This window comes from Alligator mississippiensis, chromosome 6 (genome assembly GCF_030867095.1).
Source record: "Alligator mississippiensis isolate rAllMis1 chromosome 6, rAllMis1, whole genome shotgun sequence".
Lineage (NCBI taxonomy): Eukaryota > Metazoa > Chordata > Crocodylia > Alligatoridae > Alligator > Alligator mississippiensis.
Genome location: NC_081829.1, coordinates 33,839,150 through 33,865,759, shown reverse-complemented (window position 1 = coordinate 33,865,759; position 26,610 = coordinate 33,839,150). Strand labels below are relative to the sequence as shown.

The 26,610-nt window shown below is 47.1% G+C and overlaps 1 long non-coding RNA gene across 2 annotated transcripts in view; it reads right to left on the bottom strand.

Annotated features, from left to right (window-relative positions):
• Positions 1–26,610, bottom strand: part of LOC109285583 (uncharacterized) — an 83,093-nt gene that overhangs the window by 28,672 nt on the left and 27,811 nt on the right. For both annotated transcript variants that reach the window (XR_009463006.1, XR_009463007.1), the window contains exon 2: positions 18,516–18,569. This is a non-coding gene — a long non-coding RNA (uncharacterized LOC109285583). The remainder of the gene's footprint in view (positions 1–18,515; positions 18,570–26,610) is intronic.

Below are 26,610 nucleotides of genomic sequence, written 5' to 3'. Positions count from 1 at the left end.
TGCTGCCTACCAGCCTCGAGCTGTTTTCAGAATTGGAGGGGGAAAAGGGAGCAGAGGGACTTTGGTCTGGAGTTTTTTCAACCCCCGCTGGAGGGTGGGAAGGGTGTATTGGAGTCCCCCCTGAGTGGGGGGCCCTCCAGTTCACCCATACCACCCTCCAGAGCTGGCTGGGGAGCCCCTAGAACAAACTCTCTCTGGTTCTCCCATTCTGAAACAGGGACAGGCTGGGAGAGAGGAGGGGCCATTGCTAGGGGAAACTGGCTGCAGGATGGCGGCCAGCAGCTAGATTCCCCTCCCCCCTGGAACCAACAGCGAACTTCTGTTCCTTCCAAGGGATCCTTGTAACTCAAAGTGTTTCCTGCAAAGTGTTCTCAGTTACAGTGGGGAGCTGCACTTCTGTCTCCACCCCTTAAGAGTACAGTTTGCTATGCTTTAGAATAGGGGTGTCAAACATGTTGCCTACAGGCCAAATCTGGTGGCCTGGTGGGCTACCAAAAGTGCACTGCTCTTCATTTCCATACTGTTGCATGCCCCTGACACTGCCAAACAGCCAGAGTTCTGCACCACCCAGCAGTAGCTTGGAGTCTGGCATTCCTGCTTTAGAGGAAACTATAATACATCTCTTCTGCTTTCTAAATAGCAGTAACTGCCTTTGGCTTTTTCTGAGGATTCCTGGAAACAATAGTACAATCTTTAAATCTCCTTATATTCTGAGGTCATCCTGTCTGACTATAGGATCTCTTGGAATGGAGCTCTACAATTTTCCATCATAAGATACCCGATAGCTATACTAAAAATAGCTGTGCACCATTTCCTCTGTTTAGGATACACCTACTAGTGTGTGTTGTGCTGCTCATAGTTTTGAATTGCATTAGCTTCTTAAACTACTGCTGATACCTTAAGAATTACCGCATTACTTTCAAGGATGACCAACGTTATGTTCCTAGAAAACCTAGTTAGAGATGTATCTGTGCCTATGTGCTGAATATATGAGATTTACAACATTCTCTGACTGCAAAGGAGGAATCAAGCACGTAGAGAAGGTTGAGGCATGAGGAATATTTCAGCATCATTTCCACAGCTGTGGTGTCATTTTCCCCTCGTCCTACATTTTCCACTATTTTTGTTCCAACCAGTTAAATACCCAAGAAGATTTACTAATGACCTCCAGTGGTTGGTTGCATACTAATAGTTAGAGCAGTTGGACAAAAAGCTGTTCTGTAAATGTCATGCAGACACCTTAGGGACCTTTTGAGAATTAGTTTTCCTTCAACATATGTTGGGAGCTCTGGTCCACTTCTGGATTCACTGCTGAGCACATGGAGCATCCCCCGCATGCCTGTGGGACGCTCCATGCACCCCAGCATTGAAGCGATCACAAGCCACACCTCCTACCTCAAGATATGTAGAAAAAAAACTTTTAAACCTGTGTCTATGTCCGAATTGCTGATTCTCCAAATCAGCATTGAAACTTCAGATTCAGATTTGGCTGAATCGAATCAGGGACAGTGATCTGAAGCAAGTAATCAAATCACTATCCCCGATTTGAGCCAAATCTGAATCCAAATTGAATAGGGCCTGCTTCGCACACCCCTAATAGTGACAGTGTTTCTTGTGACATAGAAACATTGATACACAGGTCATTTTACATTTTCTACATCTATATACCTTGGGAAGACAAGAAATAATGGGCACAAACTGATTGAAGATTGCTTCAGGCTAGACATAAGGAATCAGTCCTTTGTAAGTTGAGTGCTGAGAGTTTGGAATAGGCTCCCCCCAGCGGTGGTACAGTCATCCACCCTGGCAATCTTCAAAAAGCATCTTGACAACCATCTTCCTGGGAACATATGATCCCAGTGATCTTTTTTGCCCAAGTGCAGGGGGGCTGGACCCAATGATCTGTAAGGTCCCTTCCAGCCCCTAACAACTATGAAACTACTAGGGGTGCACCGATAAAGATTTTGTTGGCCGATACTGATGGCCAATTATTAACCAGCCATATTGCTCGATACCGATCCAATAGCTGATTTACAGGAATGCAGCTGGGCAGTGTGTTCTGACCAGTGAAATACCCAAGGATACCCAGCCACCCCAAAATTCCCCATAGCCCCCCCTTAGCCACCCCTTCCAGCACTGCCACCACCACCTGCCAAAAGTGCTGCCCCATCCCCCCCCTACCAGGAAGAGGCCACCACAGCCCCTGGCCCTGAGCCTGCAGCAGGCAGCCCACCCTTGTGCTATGCAGAAATCCAGGGAGCACACACTTCCCATGCCTCCTCCAGGGAGCTGTGCAGTGGCAGGGAACTGCTCCCACTTTCCCTCCTCCTCTTTCTCCTATGCCCCCTGGACGAGCCCCCCACAGTTCTGTCCTGTGCCCTGCCCTGGCTGAGCAACACTCGCCCCTACCCCACTCCCTCTTTCATCATGAGGGCCTCTATCTGCCCCCCCGCCACGCTCTTCTTCCCACAAACTTCCTGGCAGGACACTGCTCTCCAAGCTGCCAGGCTGCACACCAGGCCATGTGCATCCTGCAGCTGTGTCCATGCACACAGTATTTATCAGCGATATTATCAGCCAAAAAAAGCTAATTGCTGATAATGTTAATTTTCCTGTTATTGGTGCTGATCTGATATGCGACTGATCTATCAGTGCACCTCTAATTACTACCTATTTATAGCCATGACATTCATGCAAATGGCCAGTAGCTTAGATCCAAATTACATTCCATGTACAGCAATGTTATGATGATGAGATGAGACACTTAAAATTACAAGGATGGATTAGGTTTTTGTGAAAGGATAAGTGAGGAAAATCCCCAAAACTGAAAGCTTTAACTACTCCTGGGTTTTAAGTGGTTGTGGTGGTGGTTAAACACAGAGGGGAGAATGGAAGATGCTAACACAATATATGAAAGATTAGCAAAAAAGGGAAATTCATTAGTCACGCTCGTTAACCAGGCACTCAGCTATTAAGTGAGCCCTGAACTTGTTCAGTTTTCTTTCTGAAAGCAAAAGATGGTGCTCTTGTTGGAAGAATCAGCTGTTTTCTAGTCTATGTTCTTTGCCCAATGATGAGAAAGTAGAAGATGCAGGGTTAGAAAACACCCTCTTGTGGGCTGTGATAAGGGTCAATTTCCACACTGCTTTAAAAAAAAAACAAAAAACCAAAACCAATAAAATCAGATGAAGCCCTGGGCTTAAGTGGTCACCAGAGCCCATTCCTGGATAGCCTAAGAGTACATTTTTTTCCCTGCCCACCAAGGCTGGAATCAGATGTGTAGGCATATGTGGTTTATAGCACCACAAACGTCTTTGTGGCTGTACAAACCACATGTGTTGCACATTAAACTGTGCATGGCACTGCTAATTAGCAGCACTGGGGCAAAATTTGCTACCAGGATTTCCCAGTAGCAAAACAAAAAACTAACAAAAACAACCTCTGGAAAAAAAGGTGGCACAAAGTATGACAAAGTGCTCAGGCAAACGTGAAGATGGGGGAGCAGGCAGCCCAGAGCTGCATGCTTCCTCATCTCTGCATGCTGTGGAGCCCCCATGCTGAGGCACCCTGCACCCCAGTCAGCTGTGGAGCAGTTGTCTGGGGTGCAGAGTGCCTTAAGACAGGAGAGCAGGCAACCCAGGGCTGGCAGCTCTCCTGTCTGTGCCCAGCACAGCTGGAGTGCCCACTCCACAGATGTGGAGTCCCCATCTTGAGACACACTGTGCCCCAGCCAGCTGGGGAGTGGCTGGCTGGGTTGCAGGGTGCTTCAGCATGGGGGCTTTGCAGTGCTGCCCAGAGCTGCCTGCTCCCCCATCTCCATGGGCCACTCCCTGGCTGGCTTGGGTACAAGGTGCTTCAGTGTGGGGGCTGCCTGCCTGCTAGCCCTGCGCTAAGGCACACTGTGCCCCAGCCAGCTTCCCTCTGCAGCACATGGAGCAGCGGGACAATGTGTCCTGCTGCAATCCACACGAGCAGGGGCATGTACTGCAGCACAAGGTAGTGGTACAAATTCGTGCCACTACTATTTGTGCTGCTGCAAACACACTCCTGCTTGTGTGGACGTGACCTAAGAGACTACCCATGATTTAACTTCTAGACATCAGAGTAACATAGGGAAAGAAGGAAAGGCAAATGCATACCTGCTGGGCAGCCTAGCCATTCTTGAGTTCCCTAGGATTTTCAAACATCTGAACTGGAGAGGGGGATACATTTAGGGACCATAAATCCCATTTTCCCTGGAACAGTCTCATTTTAAACACTTGTGCCATGTATTCTGTCTGTTTGGTTGAATGAATGCTTTTGTCCCGCTTTCAGTGGGACACCCAGGACAGGTGTTTACAATACTTCCTCCCCTTTCCAGCACTCAGCACCCTCCTTCCTTACCCCCTCCCCCCTCTCTTAAACATGCTCAGCTGAGACCAGAGCTCAGAGGCAACTGATCGTACTGGAGAGCAGGCTGTTCTGTTTTAAGACTAGGGAAATATTGTCACCCTACTTACACAGTAATATTCTTTATGTGTGTAACCCAGGTGGTACTCCAAGAGGTACCCCCTCTGCAATTGAAGGGATCAAAGCAGGTGCACAAGTGCTGTGGGAGGTGTAGGGACTCTCCTCCCCCTATAGAGCAGAGCCAGACCACCAATGGGGACTTAACCATATACCTTTTAATGAGAGAACAGTGCTGGGAACATAATAGGCATAAACCAGGGGGTATACGGGACACTACAATATCCCAAGGGATTCAACAAAGGTTAGACACTTACACTCGTAGACATATTCATCTGGGTGACTAAAAACAGGGTTAACAAAATATAAAACACAAACAGCAGAACAAACAATACTGATTGGTGAAATATAAAAGGCACAAAATACAAAATGTCAAATAACAAGGAATATAGGGCCTAGGTACCTGGAGGAGGAGAAAAACACACAATAACCCCTTTTCACTGCAACAAAGATTTCTCCCTGTTACATCATTTACCCCAAGTCACCCCAGTTGAGACTTGAACTTGGATCTCTCAGTGTAATAGGCAGAAACTCTACCACACAGCCACCAATGCTGGTACTATACCAAGCTGCTAGGGGTCTTGACCCTCCCGGAGCCCCAGCCTCATGTCAAGCTGCCTGGCCTCTTATTGGAGGAGCTGGAAGCAGAGCTAGGAACCTCTCAGGTTGCTGCTCAGATCCTTGCTGGAGCTGCGGAACCTCTCCTGCTGGCTGCAGCCTCTCGTAGGGGATCCTGGAGCCCAACAAGGAGCCTCTCCTGCCAGCTGCACGCTGCGCTGCTGAAGGTCCAACTACTGCCTGCAGGTCCCACTCCTTCAGGTGCTTCTGGGGCAACTGCTCCTGCCCTGCTGGCCCAGCTCTTTGAAGCTCCATCCTTGTAGTCCCTCACTGATCTCCCTCCCAAGTCAGCCACACTGCTCCTTTTATCCCCCTCCAGGTGATCCAAGAGGCCAATCAAGGTACAAGGCCGAGAGTCTTTGGGGGGGTGAGTCTTTGGGGCCTGATTGGTGAGGAAAGGGAATCCCAAGTCCTCCAATCATCTTTTGCCCTTTCAAAACCCCTGGGCTAAGTCACTGCCAACTAGCCCATCACATGCGGCTGAATAAACTCTAAACCTGGTCCTCTAGATGTTTGACTATCAAGACTAGCCAGGGCCATCTAGCTACAGAAACCATAGGAATCTATGGTATTTCTTAAGCAGTTTTATTACTCAGTAGAACTCCCTGAGATGCTGCCATCATTACAGAAGTAAACTGCTCAGTACCTTAGATCTCTGAACTCTGGAAGGCTTGGACAGCTCTAGCCTACTTCTGTAGAGCAGGGGTGTCAAACACCTGGTCTGTGGGCCAAATCTGGCCTGAGGAACCATTCCATCTGGCTCACCAGTAGTCAGGTGGGCTACTGGAAGTTGGGAAGCAGGACTAGTGGAGTGTGGCCTGCTGCAGAATGAAGGATCCCTGGGCCCTGATGGACACGGCCATGGTTGGCTGGGGTGGGGGAGGCAAGCAAGGGCTGTGCAGATACAGCCTTTGCTTGCCCTGCCACTGCCCAGCACATGTCAATACCCTTGGACCTTTGCTACTCTCCCCATGAAAACGCAGCCCAGGAGGAGCCTCTACAGTCTGGATGTGATCCAGGGCTCAGGATGAGTTTGACACCCCTGCTGTAGAGCAATTATAGCCTTACAAAGCTTGAGGGTAGGGAGGCACAAAAACCAAGGTGACACCAAAATATAAGGAAGCTAATCAATGTAATGGCCATAAGCAAAATCATTATGAAATGTAATATGCAACCACATGTGAAGGGAGGAATGGAGCAGGCAGTGTATGGGGGAGGCATGTGGGAAAGTGAGAGTAGATCATTAATTGACAGACATGTCTGACAGCATCTTCCCTTAAGGTGTAGAATATCACTCCTACACCCTCTGAACCTCACTTTATTGCTTTCCAACAGCTGGCTCTAAACCAGCAGAGGGGGGAGGTCTGTCATGTATGTTAATACAATTGTTTTCTTACTTTAAGACTTTCCTTGATTCCACATAAACATGACTGGAACTGAGTTAACATTTACATGTATTTAAATATCATTTATCTTTTTATTTCCATAGAGTTCCATACCAAATGTACTAATAGATAAAGGTTTGCTTTCAGCTGGACTTAATGAAGCAGTTCTGTAAGGGGAGTGGAGATGGAAGGTGAGGGTGGAGAAAGAAAGTTAAATTAAGGTTCTAGTACCTATTGTCATTTTGGTTAAGGTTTTTTTTTGGGGGGTGGAGGGAAGGAGGAAGTTGCAGGGTTCTGATATATTATAGTGCTGTCTCCTGTTATATGTCCCTCTCTAACACACCAATAAGACGGGAACTTGTAGATCCCAAAGCTTATAAGGAATAATATACCTAGAAACAAGGAATGCAGAGAGGATGATAGTTTCCTAGAACCTAGTGACTTTGAAAAGAATTTAAGGATGTGTTTGTACATCTTCTGTGCAGAATCTGGGATCACTGCCGTGAAATACTCCCCACCTACTAACACCTGCTCCAATTCCACCCTCATGGTCTCTGTCTTGGGCATGTTTCTTGGCACATGCTCATGGCCATTCTGTGCCAGCTCCATTGTCAAATTCCTGGGCTCTGGCTTGCACAGAGAACAAGTGAGTAGGCAGGGCTTTCTAAGCAGGAGTCCCACACACAGCCTGGAAGCAGTATTCACATACCTTAGGGGTCAAATCAGAAAAGCAACTCAATATAAGCTCCAGTGCAATGCCATGTTAAAAAAAGGCCAGTGCAATCCTGGGATTTAGAAACAAGAAAGCAGTGATAGGAGTAGGGAAGCAATTTACCACTGTAAACAGAACTTGCAAGACCAGTTCTTGGAGCTCTCCATACAGTGCTGATGTCTGCATTTGAAAAAGGAAAAATTAAATTAAAAAAAATGGTAAAAAGGTGAAGAGGGCATGGAGAAGAGCTACAAAAAATGATTCAAGAGCTCAACCTGTTTAGCTTATCAAAAAGACGACTTAAAAGGAAACTGAATTATACAAGTATCTCCATGGGAAGAAAATACTGGGTACTACAGAACACTTTCCTCTGGTGAAAGACATAATCAGAGCCAATGGCAAGAAGCTGAAGCCAGACAAAAACAAATTAGAAAACTTAGGCACAATTTTTTTTAACAGAGAGGGTGGCTAATCAATGTCTTCCTGCCATGGAAATTGATGAATGGTCCCTTTAGGCCTTAAACTCTATGAAAAATTAGTTTCTGAGTACAGTAATCTGGAATGAGAGTTTGGATTGGAACTCCTCCACAAAACATCCTTATTCACTAAGGTTTCCGACACAGCCAAGGGGATTTTAATACATTTAAACCTATTCTCAGTGAGATTTGTACTTCTCAAAAGCAGCAGGGAAGAAACTTGACTACATGTGATGAAATAGCTAATACACAGAGCTAAAACAGGCAAATCCCACACAGTGGGTGAGCTGAAATATTCATCATTCACACCTACAGGGACGAATGGTCAAATTACTAGCTAATCCTTTTCCTGTGTGATTGTCTTAGTCAGATAAACTGAAACTAAACTTTGTGGTTCTTCTTCAAGGAGGAGAAGAATAGTGGAAGGTAGCACTGCCTGCACACAGACAAAGTCAACAGAGACACACCAAATCGACAACAGTATCTTGCTCTTGATTCACAAGACTTTGTGTTGGCATGAAGGTATATTCTATTCTGCAGAGTATATCCTTAGGTCCAGGAATATTTCAGACCTCCTCTGACAATCACTCTACACTTTTGAAGGTCCCCAAACAGAACTGTCAAAATAACCTGAGAGAAGATTAACAGCGAGATTATTTCTAGGTCAGATTCAACTCTTGATCAGATGTGCTGCAGCCGCTCTCAGACCTGCATGGGGTCTGCCTGTGCCTGCTCCGGACAGCAGCCACAGCTGCTTATAGCCCACATGGAGCTGGCTGTGCCTGCTCTGGACAGCCCCGCATGGGCTGCAAGTGGCTGCAGCAGGGAGCGCTGGCCACGGGGCAGAGAAGGGCCACTTTCTTCCGCACTGGGAAGGAGCAAGGAAGGAGCCCAGGGAAAAGCTGAGCGTGGGGGTGAGGGAGGGGGGAGGGGGAAGCAGCTCTTCCCCCACCCTGTGGCCAGCGCTCCCTGCTGCAGCCACTCGCAGCCCACACGGGGCTGTCCAGAGCAGGCACAGCCAGCTCCATATGGGCTATGAGCAGCTGTGGTGCGGGGTGCCGGCCACGGGGCGGGGGAGGAGCCGCTTCCCCGCCCTTCCCGTGCTCAGCTTTTCCCTGAGCCACTTTTCCCTGGGCTCCTTCCCTGCCCAGGGTCCTCCCCACCACTTTCCCCTTACCTGCGGTTCTGGCGTGGGGCAGCCGCATGGGCCCAGGCCAGAAGCCCCTCCTGGGGCTTCTGGCTCGGGGGGGCGGGGCTGGGTAGGCCCTGCTGTTGTGGGAGCCCACTGGGCTTCCCCTGGGTCCTATTGCCCTTGGTTCCTGTCATTTTTGACAGGAACCAAGGGCAGAGAAATACTAATTTTCTAAATTTTTTAGGGGTCCTGCAGGCTGGATAGAATGGCCTCATGGGCTGTATTTTGCCCACCTCTGCTCTTAATGGATGCTGTTCTACTCAAATACCACAGGAGCTTGATGAAAATGTGAAAAAGACAAGTTTGTGTCTGGAAGTGCTGCAAACAGTGACACATTCTTACTCCTTTTGTTCCTCAGGGAAGCAAAATGAATTAAAACAAAAAGTAAAATGATGCCATGGAACAATAATTTGTTCATCTAAAAGTTTCATGCACATACGGTAGTGATAGGAGGTTGTCATTTCACGTGCTGCTTGCTGGGTGGTAACATGAGAGGCTTCCATGTTTCCAAAACTAAGCTGGCTCTTTAATAAAATACCTCTTTACAGAGGATACTGCAATTGCAGGTAGCACATCAGCCATGTGCACACAGATTGATGTCTCTCCTACATCCATTCCCTCCTATATCCTCTTTTCCTCCTTCCAAGTTTGATGAAGGGAACTATAAATAGCACCATACACCAAGACCAACATAGACAGGTAGATCCTGCCTGACAAACCTTGTAGCCTTCTACGTCCAGGTCACACACTGCCTGGATGCGGGAGCCGAGGCTGATGTTATCTTCCTAGACTTTAGGAAGGCCTTCAACACAGTTTCACACCATATCCTCATTGGGAAGCTAGCAGACTGTGGAGTGGATGCCTACACAGTCAGGTGGGTGGCCAACTAGCTTAGGGACCGCACCCAGAGAGTGGTGGTGGATGGTTCCTTCTCGGCCTGGAAGGAGGTGGGCAGTGGGGTCCCACAGGGTTCAGTCCTTGGACCGATATTATTTAATATCTTCATCAGCGATTTGGACGAGGGTGTGGAGAGCACCCTCTTCAAGTTTGCTGATAATACCAAGTTATGGGGCAAAGTTAGTACACCGGAGGGCAGGGAGCAGATTCAGGCCAACCTGGACAGGTTGGATCAATGGGCAGAGAGAAATAGGATGCAATTTAATAAAGATAAATGTAAAGTACTCCACCTGGGAAGGGGGAATCCCCAGCATACCTATAGGTTGGGGAGTGTCCTTCTCAGCAGCTCGGAGGCAGAGAGGGATCTTGGAGTCATAATTGACTCCAAGATGAACATGAGCTGGCAGTGTAACGAGGCTATCAACTAGGCCAATCACACCTTGTCATACATTAGCAGGTGCATGACTAATAGATCAAAGGAGGTGATGCTCCCCCTATATGCGGCACTGGTCAGGCCACAGTTGGAGTACTGTGTCCAGTTTTGGGCACTGCACTTTAAGACGGACGCGGAGAATCTGGAGAAGGTCCAGAGGAGGGCCGCTTGCATGATTAGTGGCCTTTGTGATAGACCCTACGGGGGGAGGTTTAGAGAGCTGAATCTCTTCAGCCTTCACAAGTTAGTACACCAGAGATGGTTGAGAGGAGATCTTGTGGCCGCCTATAAATTTATTAGGGGAGGTCAACGGGGAATAGGGAACGTGCTGTTTACTAAGGCGCCCCAGGGAGTGACTAGGAATAATGGGTGTAAACTAGTTGAGAGTGGATTTAGGTTAGATATGAGGAAGAAATTTTTCACAGTAAGGGTGGCCAGGATCTGGAATGGGCTTCCAAGAGAGGTGGTGCTATCACCCAGCTTGGAGGTCTTCAAGAAGAGGCTGGATAGTCACCTGGCTGGGGTCATCTGACCTCAGTCCTCTTTCCTGCCAGGGGCACGGGGTCGGACACGATGATCTATTGTGGTCCCTTTTGACTCTACAGTCAATGAATCTATGAATCTAGACAGGCCTCCTACAACAGCCTTGAACTGGAAGAACTGTTTACAAGGCCAAGCTATGTCAACACTTGTCTTTTTACTTATAATGCTATTGAGGTAGAAAACTAATGTCAGTTGTGAGGATGGTGTTTGGAACTAGGTTTGTACCTCAAATAATATTTTGCATAGGCCACCATGCCACTTGCATAGTCTCAGATGTTTTTTGGCCACTAGAGGCAGAGAAAAAACTTGTAATTGTAACCAATTAGTACAAAGTTTTATGCTCCATTATAATTTTGTTCAGCTACCTAATTCTACTACACTCTCTTCTCTCCCTCCAAACTGAGGGAAGTTTTTGAATTATGTAACAAAACACAATCACATCATATTTTGTTAAGATAACAGAAGGATTCTACAAAGACAAGATAAGTTACAAGAGTTAGAGGTACAACCTCTAAATCTGAACTTCCTAGACTGGAGGGCTGCAAGTGAGAGAGGTATAGTGAAAGAAACCCTGGTCATACTCTGTTCACTATCCTTTTCAGCATCCACACTCTGCCACTGTAGGTATGTACAGACATTCAGGGGGGTTAGACTGAGTTAAAACTGGCCATCCAATCTAACGTAGTTGGGATGGCAGTGGGGGGAAGGGTGGTGGGGTTATCAGAAAGGTTTTCAGGGATTAGTGAGGCAAACAGCATCAGAGGGGGTGGGGTTGGGAGGACCACGGGAGCAAGGGGGGTCCACAGGGAGGGTTGGTGGAGTTAGGGAGGGTTTGACAGGATCAGGGGTGCAAGCAGGGTCTGAGGAGGGTTGAGGAGGCTAGCAGGGTCCTGGAGGGTTTGGCAGGATCAAGGGGGGCTAGCAGGGTCCATGAGAGGCTTCGGGGGATGGGGTTCTCTCTTGCCTCTGGGACCAGAGGCTATTTTTACCCCCTAGAACCCCCCCCACCCCAGACAGACAAATAACCTCCCCCCACGGTAAGCCAACTCCCTAAATTCTGCCTGCCCCTCCAACCACCTTGACTTACTTCCTTGGCTCCTGGCACCAGCGGATGCTGATCAAGGCAGCACCAGGAGGTCTGCAGGATAGGAGGATTGTTGGGGGAGGGGAGGGAGTGGGATGGCTAGTTTGGGGGGGGGAAGGGGCTGGGGGCTAAAAATAGCTCAGTGCTGGGGATGGGGGGAAGGGGCGGGGGGTGTTAAAAAGATTGCAACCCCAAGGCTGGGGCCAACGACTGGGCTTTCCCAGCCCTGGGGCTATGCTGGGATCTGTACAGAAGTTCAGTTAGATCTGTCTTGCCAGATGCAATCTAAATTAAACTACAGTTAACTTAGATGATAGCATCACCCATTTTAGACCACTCTAACCTTCCTGAACTTCTGTATAGTTTGCACTTAGATTGACCTAACTAGGGATCTAAGCATAAGGTAAGCACCCGAGTGAACTAAGTTAGATTGGGCTGCAATTTTTAATGTGATCTAACCTCCCCGAACATCTGTATGTACCCTGTATGACACAGAATACTGGGCAAGATTGACCTGTATCCTGAAGCAGTAAATGGCAATTCTTATGTTCTAAAAGAAAAATATATATATGCACAGTGCAAGATATGATTACTGAGAAGGGAGAGCTCTTGCAGAAACACCCAGATATTGCACATATGTAAGTATATAACATACTGATCTCTGACTTTGTAAACTCACCTCTGAGACACTGATACAACAGTGATGGGAATAATCTATGAATATATAGGTATATAAACTATCCAGGACATTACTAGCCCTAGCTAATTGGGGCCCAGTTTGGCTGAGTATTTATCACGTGGCAAAAGTCTCTGAAAAACAGTTAACAATCCAGAGAGACAAGAGAGACAGAGGTGAGGAAGAGAAACAGAGGTACAGAGGTGAAGTGTTTGGCCCGAGGTTATACAGTAGTTCAGTGCCTGAATGGGGAACAGAACACAATCCCATGCAAATCTCATTTATTTCACTAATTGTGAGGCATACCACTGTATATTAGCAATGAACCTTCAAAATTATGGCATTATTCTGTTTCTAGAGGCTGAAAACCAGAAAAGCAGTTGAGAAGCATAAGAAAATATGAATAGGCCAGTGTTTGTTTCTTTCCCAGTATCCATTGTGCTTTATGAGATGCTGCAGCATGGGATTTATGGCAGCTCTCTAATCAACAATGAAGCTCTTTTTATCAGAGAAGTAACATGATTTTTCAGAATTGAATTTCAGTGAAGATACTTGGGTCATTTAAATATTTAAAATTGCTTAGGTTACCAAGTTCTTTGAGGACATAAAATGATCTGCAGGCACAGGAATGATTCTCAGGAGGTAGAAGAAGCTTGAGTAGTGAATAGCAATCAAAAAGATACGCAAAACATGAGTTCTGGTAATTTACATGTCTATGGTGCCTTCCAAGCCAGGATCTCAAAGCTGTTGATCAAGTCAAGTCAGTCTCGAGGTTGCACTGACCATTGAGGCACCTTTGATGTAGCAATAATTTTCCTCCATTCTTCTTGTTTTTTTGCAATCCTTGTACAATCAGTCAGGTTTACTCCCATCCAGTCTTTGGTATTGATCGTCCTAGGTCTTCCTCGTTCTAGCTTGTTGTAGGTCTTCCTCTTCTTTGTCCATCCACAGCACTTTGCAGGATGGTGTTGGTAAGGCTGTTGTTGGGCCTTCTTGTTACATCCTCAAACCACTGCATCTTTCTTCTTCTTATGTTTTCGAGTAAGGGTTCATATTTACCAACTTCTTGTCTGATTTGAACCTTCACAGATTCATTTGTTCTGTATGTACTGTAGGGTACACATAGAAGTCTTCCGAAGTGCCACATTTCAAAGGTCTCAATTCATTTTTCCAGTGCCCTAGTTGAGTGTCCAAGTCTCGCAGCCATAGAGTTGTTGAAATGACAACAGCATATAGTAGATGGAGTTTCATTTTCATTATGATGTTGCTGCTAGCCCAGATTTTCTTCAGCTTTGCTATTTGGCCAGTGGTGATAGCTATTCTTGTTTTTACTTCTTTTTCTCATGTGGCATCATCAGTGATGGTTGCCCAAGGTATTTAAAGTGTGTTAGTTTTTCTAGCTTCTCATAACCAGTTTTTACAGATGTATCATCATTGCTACTGGCTGATGTTATCATTACTTTGCTCTTCTCCACACTAATTTACATTCCATATCTCTCAGTAGCCTTATGCACCCATTTTGTTATTTCCTTAAGCTCTTATGCAGTTCCACATATTAGTTCAATGTCATTAGCAAAATGAAGGTTATTTCTTGTCCTCTAACTGACTGATGAGCAGGGATCCTGGTTTTCTTTGATTAAAAATTGCAAATTCTCTAATTAAAAACCTAAAATCCATGATAAAAATTAAAGGCCCCCCACAGCCCCTCCCAGTGCTGCTGGTGCCCCGCACTCTCCCCCACAACCTCAACAGCCCTCCAGATGCCACTTACAACAGCCCCCCAGACCCACAGACATGCACACACAGACACTGACACCCACCTCAGCAGGTAAGTATGTGTCGGAGGGAAGGGTCGGGGCAGGACGGGGGAAAGGGAAGGTGCTGGGGGAGTAGATCAAGAAGTGGGGGAAGTGTACCCCTGTGCCCACTCCCAGGAGCAGGGCTGGGGGGTGAGGGCAGGGGTGCCACTCTGTGGGCCACACACATGCCAGCCGGCCTGACAGGAGGTTTGCACATGGAGGCTGCCACTGCAACTCTGCCACTGCACCCTGTGCTACCATCCCATGGCCACCTGAATGGCTTTGTGGGCAAGTAGTGCAGGGCGCAGTAGCAGCAATGTGGTGGCAACTACCATGTGCAGGCCACATATGTGCTGCCCAGCCAGGGTAGGAAACAGGGGGCTTGCATTCAGCAGCATGCCCTGCAACCAGCTGCATGGCTCTGCGGTGGCATCTGCATGCAGGGTGGAGGGGCCTTGGGGGCAAGCACTGCCACCGCGGAGCCATGCCCTTCGCCCCTGGATCCTAGAGGTAAGTGGGGCTTGGGGGCTGTGGGGCAGGGCTGGGGAAGATGGTTTGGGGGCTGAGGGAGCAGGAGGGTGCTGCTGGCCCCAGGCGGCACATCTTAGCTGGGAGCAGGGCCAGGGTGTGAGGTTAGGGGTGCCCCTCTGCAGGGGGCTTTGCAGGCAAGTTATGCAGGGCACAGCATGGTGGTGCCCACCATGTGCAGGCCACACTCATGCCGCCCAGCCAGCTGCCCAGGGGAGGGGGAGATGGAGGCTGGCATGCAGCTGGAGCACAGCTCCATGGCCAGCTCTGCAGCTGTGGCAAGGAATGGGGGCGCAGGGGGGTGGGGGCTTGGGGTTGCACGCAGCACTGCCGCTTACTTGGAGGCCCGTTATGGCAGTGACGGCTGCTGCCTCCAAAACCTCCTGCTGCCACCGCGGAGCTCCGCCTGGAGCTGTGCAGCCAGCCGCCGGGCAGCAGCAGCAGCAGCCTGGTGGTGACCAGGTGGCACGCAGCCATCCCCACCACTCTGTGCTACCTCCAGCCACACAGCTCTGACCATGGCTCCGCGGTGGCAGCAGGAGGTTTTGGAGGCAGAGGCAATCACCACTGCCATGGGCGGCCACTGCTGCTTGCCTGCGGGGCTGCCTGTGCCAGTGGTGATGGCTGCTGTGTACAAAACCTTGTGCTGCCGCAGAGCTGTGCTTGGAGCTGTGCGGCCAGCAGCAGCGGTGCAGCTCAGGGCTGTGGTGGCCAGGTGGCATGCAGTCATTCCCAGCCCCACCACCCTGCACTGTGCCACTGCTGCCAGCTGCACAGCTCTGAGCATGGCTACACGGTGGCAGTGGGAGGTTTCGTACGCAGCAGCCATCACCGCTGGCATGGGCAGTCCCACATGGGGGTCGGACGAGCAAGTCCAAGGAGGTGATCCTCCCCCTCTATGTGGCACTGGTCAGGCTACAGTTGGAGTACTGCGTCCAGTTCTGGGCACCGTACTTCAGGAGGGATGTGGACAGCATTGAGAGGGTTCAGAGGAGGGCCACCCGCATGATCATGGGGCAGCATGGCAGGCCCGAGGAGAGGCTAAGGGACCTGAACCTGTTCAGCCTCCACAAGAGAAGGCTGACGGGGGAATCTAGTGGCCTGTTACAAACTAGTGAGAGGGGACCAGCAGGCATTGGAGGAGTCCCTGTTCCCCCGAGCACTACTAGGAGTATCTAGAAGTAACGGTCACAAGCTGGCAGAGGGTAGATTCAGACTAGACATCAGGAGGCGCTACTTCGCTGTCAGGGTGGCTAGGATCTGGAACCAACTTCCAAGAGAAGCGGTGCTGGCTCCTACCCTGGGGGTCTTTAAGAGGAGGTTAGACGAACACCTTGCTGGGGTCGTTTGACACCAGTACTTTTTCCTGCCATGGCAGGGGGTTGGACTTGATGATCTGCTCAGGTCCCTTCCGACCCTACCAACTATGAAACTACGAAACAGGCAAGCGGCAGCGGCCGCCTGTGCCAGCAGTGACTGCCTCTGCCTCCAAAACCTCACACTGCTGCTGCGGAGCCGTGCTCGGAGCTGTGCAGCCGGAGGCAGCAGTGTGGCACAGGGTGGTGGTGGGGATGGCTGCGTGCCTCCTGGCCACCACCATGCTGCCGCTGCTGCCCGGCGGCTGGCTGCACAGCTCCAGGCAGAGATCTGTGGCGGCAGCGGGAGGTTTTGGAGGCAGCGGCCATCACTGCCATAACGGGCCTCCAGGTAGGCGGCAGCGCCGCGTGTAAGCCCGAACCCCTGCCCCCCCCCCCCCCCATCGCTTACCACAGCTGAAGAGCCAGCCACGGAGCTGTGCTCCGGCCACATGCCAGCCTCCATCTCCCCTTCCCCTGGGCAGCCAGCCAGGCAGCATGTGTGTGGTCCGCACATGGCAGGCACCACCACCCTGTGCCCTGCATCACTTGCCTGCAAAGCCCCCTGCAGAGGGGCACCCCTGTCCTCACCCCCTGGCCCTGCTCCCAGCTGAGATGTGCAGCCTGGGGCTGGCAGCACCCCCCACTCCCTCAGCCCCCAACCATCTTCCCCAGCCCTGCCCCACAACCCACTTACCTCCATGCTCCAGGGGAGAAGGGCGAGTGTGAGCCTGAGCCCAAGCTTGGCCTTGGCTGCCTCCAAGGCTCAGGCTCTGCCCTCCCTCCTCTCCCTCCTGCTCCGGGCAGGGCTGGGGGTTTCCTGCCCTTTTTGCAATTGGCTTTTGCAGGCTGGAGCTGTGCCAGCCTACAAGAGCGCTTTGCAAGAGTGCTTTGCAAATCCACAGATTTCTCTGCTAAAAAGAGAAATCCGCGTTTTCTCCAATAAAAACAGGGAATCTGTGGTTTTCTCCATTTTTCCATGGGAAACAGAAAACCTGGATTCCTGCTGATGAGAAATTAACAATCTTTGTTTTGTTGATGATATTAATCTTGATAAATGTCAATAAATGTTGCTTTCCAATAACTCTGAGGAAGATAAATATAATCCCTCACCCTTTTTTTGCAGATACGGCAAGTGAGGCACAGAGAGAAGAAGCTGTGTGATGCAAGATGATCTAATAATTCCTTAAGGACTTGGTACAAAGCCCATAGAAATCTAAGACTTTGAATCATTCAGGCAACACATGAAAAGAGAATTACAATCAATTTATATAATGCTAGCATATCAGTTCAGAACCAATTATGGATCCATGCCATACTGTATAAGGGACTGTACAATCATGTACCAAAAGACAGTACTTTGCCTCAAAGAATTTACAATTAAAAAAATGCAACCTCTATTCCATGCTTTGTGCACAAGTATAATCAGTTTGGAAACTGATTTAGAAAAACGCAAAGCCTCCTTAGCACGGACAGACTTGCTTTAGTTTAAGGAGGCCCCACACAAAGTTGCACCGTCTTAACTAAACCAGTTCAACATCACAGTTATACAGACAAACCTATGTCACATTTTTTGGACATATGGCAAAATTATCAACATAGGGATTCTCACACACCTCTTAAGATTGTCCATTTATTTTTTTTTTATTTACATTTTTCCTCCTAATTTTTTATCTTTGGATTTGTGCCACCTTCTATCTTCATTTAAATCACAGTTTTTCAGGAAGTTTAGTTTTAAAAGAAATGTTTCTGAAGAAGGGGAAGTCTAAGAGATTACAAATAAAACAAAACAGAACAAAACAAAAGTTGCTAGTTTAGCATTCATTGCCTCTCTCTATGATGATCAGAATTGTCTAGATGTCAGGCATCAACTTCCTGCTTTGCCAAAGACTTCTGTATGACCTTAAGCAAGTCACTTAGCCTCGCTGGGCTTCATTTCCTCTTCTCTAAAATGTACTGTAAATGAGAATACTACCCCTCTTCAAACTGTTCATGAGCTATGCAGTTCTCTTTTAAATGTAAGAGCTGCCAACTTTGCAAATAGGTTCCCATATACCTTATCAAAATACATGAGAGGTGTGTGCCCTGAGGAATCAAAACTTTTAATGGAGAATTTTTTTCTCTATAAAATGTTACCATTTCACTAGCTGAAGTTGGCAAAGGGGAACAATCAGTATAAACATGCATACTTCAGGTTTGTCCCCCAGTACATGCAAATATATAAACAAGAACTCAGAGAGAAGAAAATTTGAACTGCCGTATTTCAACAAATAATAGCCACACATGTAATAGCTGCACCCCTGAATATTACCTGGATATTTTGAAGAAGAAAGAATTTCCTCCTGTAGTGCCTGCACCCACATTTCTGAAAAAAGCAGAAGATGTGATTTATTTGCATTCAGACAGGAAACCCACTCTACCTCATACATTTAGTCCCACTCTGCATTCAGTCTTACTTCCAAGACCATGCAAGCAAAGGAAGTACAAATGAATGCTCAAACACAGAATTACACCCTTTCCTTGTGTTGTGACTTTCTTAGCCTTTCTCTAGAGTCTGCATAAATTCTGTGCCCTCGTTTTTGTTAGGCCCAGGAAATGCAACATTTCAGTCACGGCAGCGGTGGGGAGCAGGGAATAAAAGCATGGCTTAGCTCCTGGGCAGCTCATTCTCCACCACAACATACACAATTATGAAGCCCCACTTTCAGCCCCAAATCCATGTGGTGCCACTGAGAGACTGCTGCCCAGCAGGGCTGTGCAAAATTTTGCCAGCAGCTTCATTTCAATGCTGTTTCAACTCATTTTGAGCTCGAAACAGCAAAACCGAAACAAAACAGAGAGCTTTGAAACGGCCTTGAAATTAAACAAGGCAAGTCGAAACATTTCGAGTTTTGTAAGACTAACCGCACCTTGTCATGCATCCACAGATGCCTCACAAGCAGGTCCAGGGAGGTGATCCTCCCCCTCTATGCAGCATTGGTCAGGCCACAGTTGGAGTACTGCATCCAGTTTTGGGTGCCGCACTTCAAGAGAGATGTGGCTAGCATTGAGAGGGTCCAGAGGAGGGCCACTCACATGACCAGGGGTAGCAGGGCAGGCCATATGAGGAGAGACTAGAGGGCCTGAACCTATTCAGTCTCCACAAGAGAAGGCTGAGGGGGGATCTGGTGGTCATCTACAAATTCACCAGGGGGCATCAGCAGGGAATAGGAGATGCCCTGTTCCCCTGGGCACCACACAGGGTAACTAGGAATAATGACCACAAGTTGATAGAGAGCCGGTTCAGGCTAGACATCAGGAGGCATCACTTTATGCTTAAGGCGGCTAGGACCTGGAACCAACTTCCAAGGGAAGTGGTGCCCCCTCCTACCTTGTGGGTCTTTAAGAGGAGGCTGGATAGACTCCTGACTGGGGTCATAAGACTCCAGCATCCGTTCCTGTCCAAGACAGGGTGATGGACTTGGTGATCTGCTTAGGTCCCTTCCGACCCTAGCTACTATGACTATGATACTATGAAGCTCAAGCTGGGCTTGCCTGAAGGGAAACAGGAACTCAAGTAAGGAGAGGGAGGGGGAAGAGGGGTGAAGGCGAGGAAAGGACTGCTCTTTTTATTGACTGTGTAGCTGGACAGTGACTCTCACCCTTCCCTGAGGTCTCTTCCAATCTCAGTGCTCTGGGGGAGGGATGGAAAAACTGCATAAAAGGCAGCATTGTTTGAACTGACCTGCTTACTGCCTTGGTGTCAGTAACTGAGCTGTGTGTTCCAGTTTTGCCTGTCAGCAGCTAGAGGTACAGGCACCCAGAACCCAGACTCCCCCTGCACCTATCTCCTTGACAGCTGGCAGGCTTCATGGCTGCAGCAGGGCCTAGGAGGCCTGCAGTTTTCAACCCCCTGTGCCCTAAGACAGACACAGTCAGTTGTACAAGCACCTATGTCACGAGTTTTGCCTATCAGCAGCCAGAGGTGCAGGACCCCAGAACCCAGAAGCCCCTGCACTTATATCCTTGACAGCTGGCAGGATTTGTGGCCTCAGCAGGGACTAGCATCACGTGGCGACTCGGCCCTTGGAAGAGGGTGCGTCACATGACTACGCCTGGGGGGTGGGGGTGGTGCGTCATTGCTGCGATGCACCAGGGAGACGCATGGGTGCCTGGCAGCTGCCTTCACGTGGGCCCTGCCCCTGTCCCTAGGTCACGTCCAGTCCCAGCCCTGTCCCTATGGTTAAAAGAGATATGGTACTTGTAGATAGAGGAAAGCCACCCTTTGTAGGGTGGCTGAGGTATGTGAGGGGGTGTGGGTGTGGGGGCCTGCATGTATGGCAATGTGAGGGAGGTGTGGGTGCATGTGTATGGTGCGGTGTGCATGTGGGACTTGCCCTATGAACGTGCATGTGGATGCACACGCACACACACACACACACACACACACAGAGTCTCTCCCTCACACTCACACATACACACAGTCTCTCCCTTCCTCATTGCTGTCTCTGTGTCTCTCTCCCCCTCCTTCACTGCAGGGAAGCACACACACGCACACTCACCCTCCTACTCTTGGCCCTAGGGTGCCTGTGCGGCCCTGTGCTCCTGAGGTCCAATGATGCAGCTGGGGGCCATGTGTTGCTGAAGCAGCCAGCAGTGTGCAGGGAAGCTATGACAGGCAGAGACTTCCAGCTGGAGGGGTGGAGGCGGGAGGGAGCTGGGATGGGGCTCAGTGGGGTGCGGCCAGGCTGGCCTTGCTGGTGAGTCCTGCTGGCTTCCCCTGGGTCCTACTGGCCCAGACTCTTGTAATCTTTGACAGGCAGCCAGAAGCAGATAAATATGCATTTTTTTAGGGGCCCTGCAGGACAGATAGAATGGCTTGGTGAGCTGGATCCAGCCCGTGGGCCATATTTTACCCACCCCTGCTTCAGACACTTCATTAATGACCTCCAACCCCTCTGAAAAGTGATTAACATCTCAAGGTAGCCATGGGGGGGGGACAAACCCCCCATGGGGGGGCAAGACAGCACCCCCTGCCCCCCGCCCAAAGTTCAAATGGCATCTTTCCAGCAATGAACTACCTAACTCCTATTCTCACCAAAGCACCATCCTTGTTCCAGACCCAAATGCTATCTGTGCCCTCTCATCAGTGCAGACCACATCATCTCTGGACCAAAAAACACCGATGACATCATCCAAGGGTCATTTACCTACACCTCTACCAATGCCATATATATCACCACCTGTTTACAGTACCCCTTTGCTATCTATAGGGGTGATCTCTACCTGTAAGAATGCATGAGCACCGATCTGACATCAATACCCAAAAGATAGGCAAGCCTGACACAGAACATGTTACCTTCCCTGGACCTTCCATCACTGACCTCACAGTAGTGGTTCTTTAACCACTAAGTTTGTTTAAAAAATAAACTTGAGGAAATTGCAGAACAACAAATCATCCACAGACTGAATTGTGTTAATCATGGTCTACACTGAGACTATGGATTTTTTATCCCATTACTTGGATTAGCTTTTATAAACCCCATGTCGCTCTATGGGTTAAATGCTTAACTGCTTTGTTTTTCTCTCCTACCCGCCTTGTCTCCCTCAGCAGTCCCCCTTGTTTTTCCTTACCCCTTACCTACCCTTGAATTCCAATCATTATTTTGTTTAGCAGCTTTGCTTCCTGCAGTCCCTCCACAGTGTCTGATGAAGTAAGGCCTCTGCATATCGAAGTTTATGATATACACCCCTGATTTAGTCAGTCCAAAGGATACAAATCTACCCTCGCCGCCTTAGTAGCAGTAGCAGACCAGCAGTGGCTGAGTTGCTTCATTTATCTGAGAACTATAATTTTGGTACTAGTCTTGAGTCTCTGCTGAAGGATGACTCATGCAGGGTTTGATATGAAGCTTTACAATGCAGACTCTTTGTGAAGCAAAACTTAATGGTCTGCATTGATTAAGAAGAAGTACTTACTCATGAAGCTGCATCCTGCTGTTCAAAGGAAATTCAGATGCTGTTTGCAAAAACAATGTTAACTGACCCTCACCAAGCGCAAAAGGAATTCTTCCAAGAAGCCACCATCAGTGCACAGTTCTTCATCCATGGGAACTTGCTATAGCTGTGATAGGAGCCACAGAAATAACACATGCCATTTCCCTGATACTGAATGACATCATCCATATGCAAGATAATATTGAATCAGAAGTTCAGGCCATCCCAAAAGAAGGCAACCAAGGAAGCCATGCTTCTTGCTGCAACAAATACGGTGGTTGGTGTGAATGGAATTTCAGCCTGTGGAATGCTCACTGATGTCTACACTACTGAGTTTGTCCACAGTGTAAAAACTGCCCCTACAGAAAAGGACAACTTAAATAACAGCGATACTCTAAGATATTTCAGGTATCTTGGAGGTAGACTCAGGTTCCTAGTTTGCCTTAATTTTAGAAGAGATATATAAATGTCTATGGCTTGGAAATCATCGTCTTATTATTCTGTGCAAGGCAAGACTTGTTGACTACAAAAATACAAACAGCCAACTTGAAGGGAGAGTATTATGACAATGTCCACTATGGGAAGGATCAAGGGCCCCTCTGTCTCTTAAATGACAGTGAATAAGCTTGCTAGGTAGAGAATGGTTTGAGCCAATGGGCATCAAGTTAACAGGAGTACAAAGCATTGCAACAGACACCATTCAAGATGTCCTAAAGGAATTCGGCAAAGTTTTCAAAGAAAGAGCCCACCTGTTAAATTTATATTGGATCTGACTATGGTATTGAAATGAAGCCTCATCATATTGCATTCACCCTCTTTCCAACAATGAATAGCCTTGTAGAATAAAGCATCCTTAAAGATTTTTTTGGATTGGCTCTATCCAGACCTGGCAGTCAAGCACCAACCAAAGAAAAAATCGAGTTCTCTATGAATAGACTCTTTCACCTGTGTAGACAGTCAAACCAAGCAATCCTGCATGTCTGAAACTATGCAAGTGAGCCACAACTTCAGAAGCAGTGTCACACTAGGTCATACTCCAGATGGCAATACACTTCACAGACACATCAACCAGATGGGAGGTCAAAATAATATGCCATCTACAAATCCAGAAGACACTGTATCATTAGCAGACCCAGTTCTTAAGAATCTATCAGCTGTTGTTCTAAACGGGTCAAAACCTCCAGATGCTGAAGTGACTCAAATAACCAAAAGAGCACATTGGTATTTCCTGTGAGAGTACACCAACCTCTTCAGAGAGTCATTTGAGGCAAGTTACCGTCTGGCTCAAGTATTTAAAGGACCACATTGTCTAGGGAGGAGGGTTAGGTACTGATTGGTGGCGGGTGTGGGTGTAGGTGTGTGCATACATACTCCCCTCAGCAGGTAGGGTTAATTTATGCTTTGCTTGTCTCCTGCTGTTATACTTGTAGAGCATTCAGTTAAGCCTTTTCCTTCTACAGTAAAGATGGTTGCTGAGTTGCTCACAGCATGCTTTCACTGGGAAGAAAAATCCCCTGCAATATGCAATATGTGACTTTCCAGATGGTTGGAAAAGGGCCAACAAAGCGTAAGTCTTTGAAAAAAATAACAAAGCTATGATAGACCTATCAACTTCGCTTCAATACCCAAGAAAATACTGGAGCAAATGAGAAAGAAATCAGTTTGTAAACATCTGGAGGAGGAATGGTTGATCACAAGCAGCCAGCATGGCTTTATTAAGAACAAATCATACCAAACATGTTGGGTGGATGAAGAGAATACTGTGGATGTAGTATACTTGGATTTTAGTAAGACTTATGATAAAAGTCCCACATGACATGTGGGCTAGGTAAAATTACTTCAGGGTAGATAGATAATTGGCTCAATAACTACAAGTTATATGATAGTGAAAACTGGATAAATGCCAGAATGGCAAGAGGTTACAAGCAGGGTTACACAGAGGTCTGTCCTGTGTCTGGTGCTATTTAACATGTTTAATAATGATTTAGATGCCAGAATAGAGCACTTCACAATCAAGTTTGCAGATGTTGTGAAACCAAGAAGGACTGCAAACACTTTGGAGAATAGGAGTAAATTCAGAGATCTTGATCTATTTGCAAGCTGGCTTAGAGACAAAAGGATAAACACCAAAAAATGTGAAGTGCTACACCTAGGGAAGAATAATCAAGAGCACAAACACAGAATGGGCAGTAACTGGTTAGGTAGTAGCACTGCTGAGAAATATCAAGTGATTTTGGTGAATCACAGGAGCAACATGAGTCAGCAGTGTGACAGTCACAGGAAACGCAAATGTACTTGGGAGCTGCATGGCTGCCTCAACAGGTACAAGGCATGGAAGGTGATTGTACCAATCAACTCAGTGCTGCTTAAGACTTCTTTACAGTATTGTGTATTGTTCTGGGCTCTGCATTTTAGAAAGGACACGGAGAAGTTAAGGTCCAGAATTGGGCAACAAAATGCTAAAGTATTTAGAAAGCAAGCAATATGAGGAAAGGGTAAGAGAATGTGGCATATTTAGCTTGGAAAAAAGATGATTAAGAGGAGACATAACAGCAGTCTTCAAGTATCTGGAAGGCTGCCACAAACCAGATTGAGAACAACTCTTCTCCCTTACTGCTGAGTGCAGAAGGCAAAGCAGTGTCTTTAAATTTCAGCAAAGCAGACTGAGATCATATTGCAAGCAAATTTTTTTGCTGTTACAACTGTATGCAATGGAACAGACTGCCTAGGGAAGTTGTGGAATTTCCTTCACCACAGGTTTTCAAAAGTAGGATGAATCAGGATTAGATAGGGATGATTCAGGAGGAGCATTCCTACATTTGTACAGGTTGTTGAACCAGATGATCCTTGAGGTGTTATGGTATGCCTGGTCTGCTAGTGGTAAGCCTATGGTATTATGCCATGCCTTGTCTGCTAATAGAGAGTATGCTTCATTTTGCTTCTAAATCCAGATAGACAAAACCTTGACTTCAGCACTAAATTAAAAAAATAGCAACATAAGCTATAGAAAATAAGTAATTAATAGAACTAAAAAAACAAGTGATTCTTACGTGCTTGAGGCAACACATTCTCTCTCTCTAATACTTGCATTCATATACTTTACTAGACTTTTACAAAGAAGTATTATCGTGCCAGGCATTTGTATTCGACATTTGTATCTAGACAAAGTTATAAAGGAGGCAACACTTGGTGGTAAGAAATAAATTCTTCTATTAGTAGAGAGCATTATAAGACTGTATACTTTTAGGATTTGTGGAAATACAGTATTTTTAGCCAAAAAGCCTAAATACAGTATTTATTGAAACCCCTTTGGTACTGCAAATCCAACGTGATATTTTAGGAAACCTGAGTGGCTTGAACCTCTGATCATGAAAAACCACCATATATATCTGGTACAGTTAAAAGGCCATAACTGATGTGTACCAGGCAGTTGGGATGAAGACTGTTTTCTTTTCATGTCTGTAGAACTGGTCCTCTAAGGTTAGGGTTGAGGTCAGTGGTTTATAATTGTACTGGGAAAAACCTGCTTATTGCTATCTTACAAGCTAAACTGGAAGCAAGCCAGAGGATAAATATATAACTTTGGTTTACTATCTACAGTCTGTAACCTCCATAAACACTTATACTTCAGAACAAAATTACACCATTCTCTATTTTACTTGTAATACTACAGTAAATTCATCAACAAGGATGAGTTTGGATAAAAAGCAGTGTCAACTGGTCAAGAGGATTGTGGATTAATGCACACCTTTGGGGGAATATTAAGGTGACATCTTACCTATAGTTTCCATCTTAAAATTAGTCACCAGCTGTTAAGTAGAGGTGGAATTCAAACCACCTTAGGCTGCATTCAATAAAATAGGACCCTGGAACCGAGTTTTGCAATTAAGTGGACTTATAAATAAATTTATAACAAGCCAAACCAAAACCTCTCATTTCAACATTCAAGTTGGTGGTGTTTTACATCTGGATCCAAACATTTTGTGACTTCAACATGAAATTCAACTACTGGCTATTTTAAGCGTCATGGAGAATGAAAAAAAGGCAAAAAAAAAAAAGTAGTAATTTTGGATAATAACTTCTCTCAGAAGGCAGGGTATATTTGCACCTTGTAACTACTTGTCTCTTCTGTCACATGCCCATGCATAGTTGTACATTCAAGGTCCAGAAAAAGAAAGAGATTTTTTTATATCGTCTAATAAAAGCTTAGCTAGATCCAAGACAGCCTAGTACCCTTCCAGCCTCATTTTTCTATGAAAGAACAAATTGAAAAAATTTTAATCCTGTTTTTTAACAAAAAAGTGATGCATTTTGCAAAATCTTCCTGGAAAAAATCCTAAACTTTATGCCTTGCTCTAGTGTTTCATCCAGTTCCCTTTATGTAACTGGGATAGGCTTAAAACTTTATTGCAGCACTAAGGTGACATCTG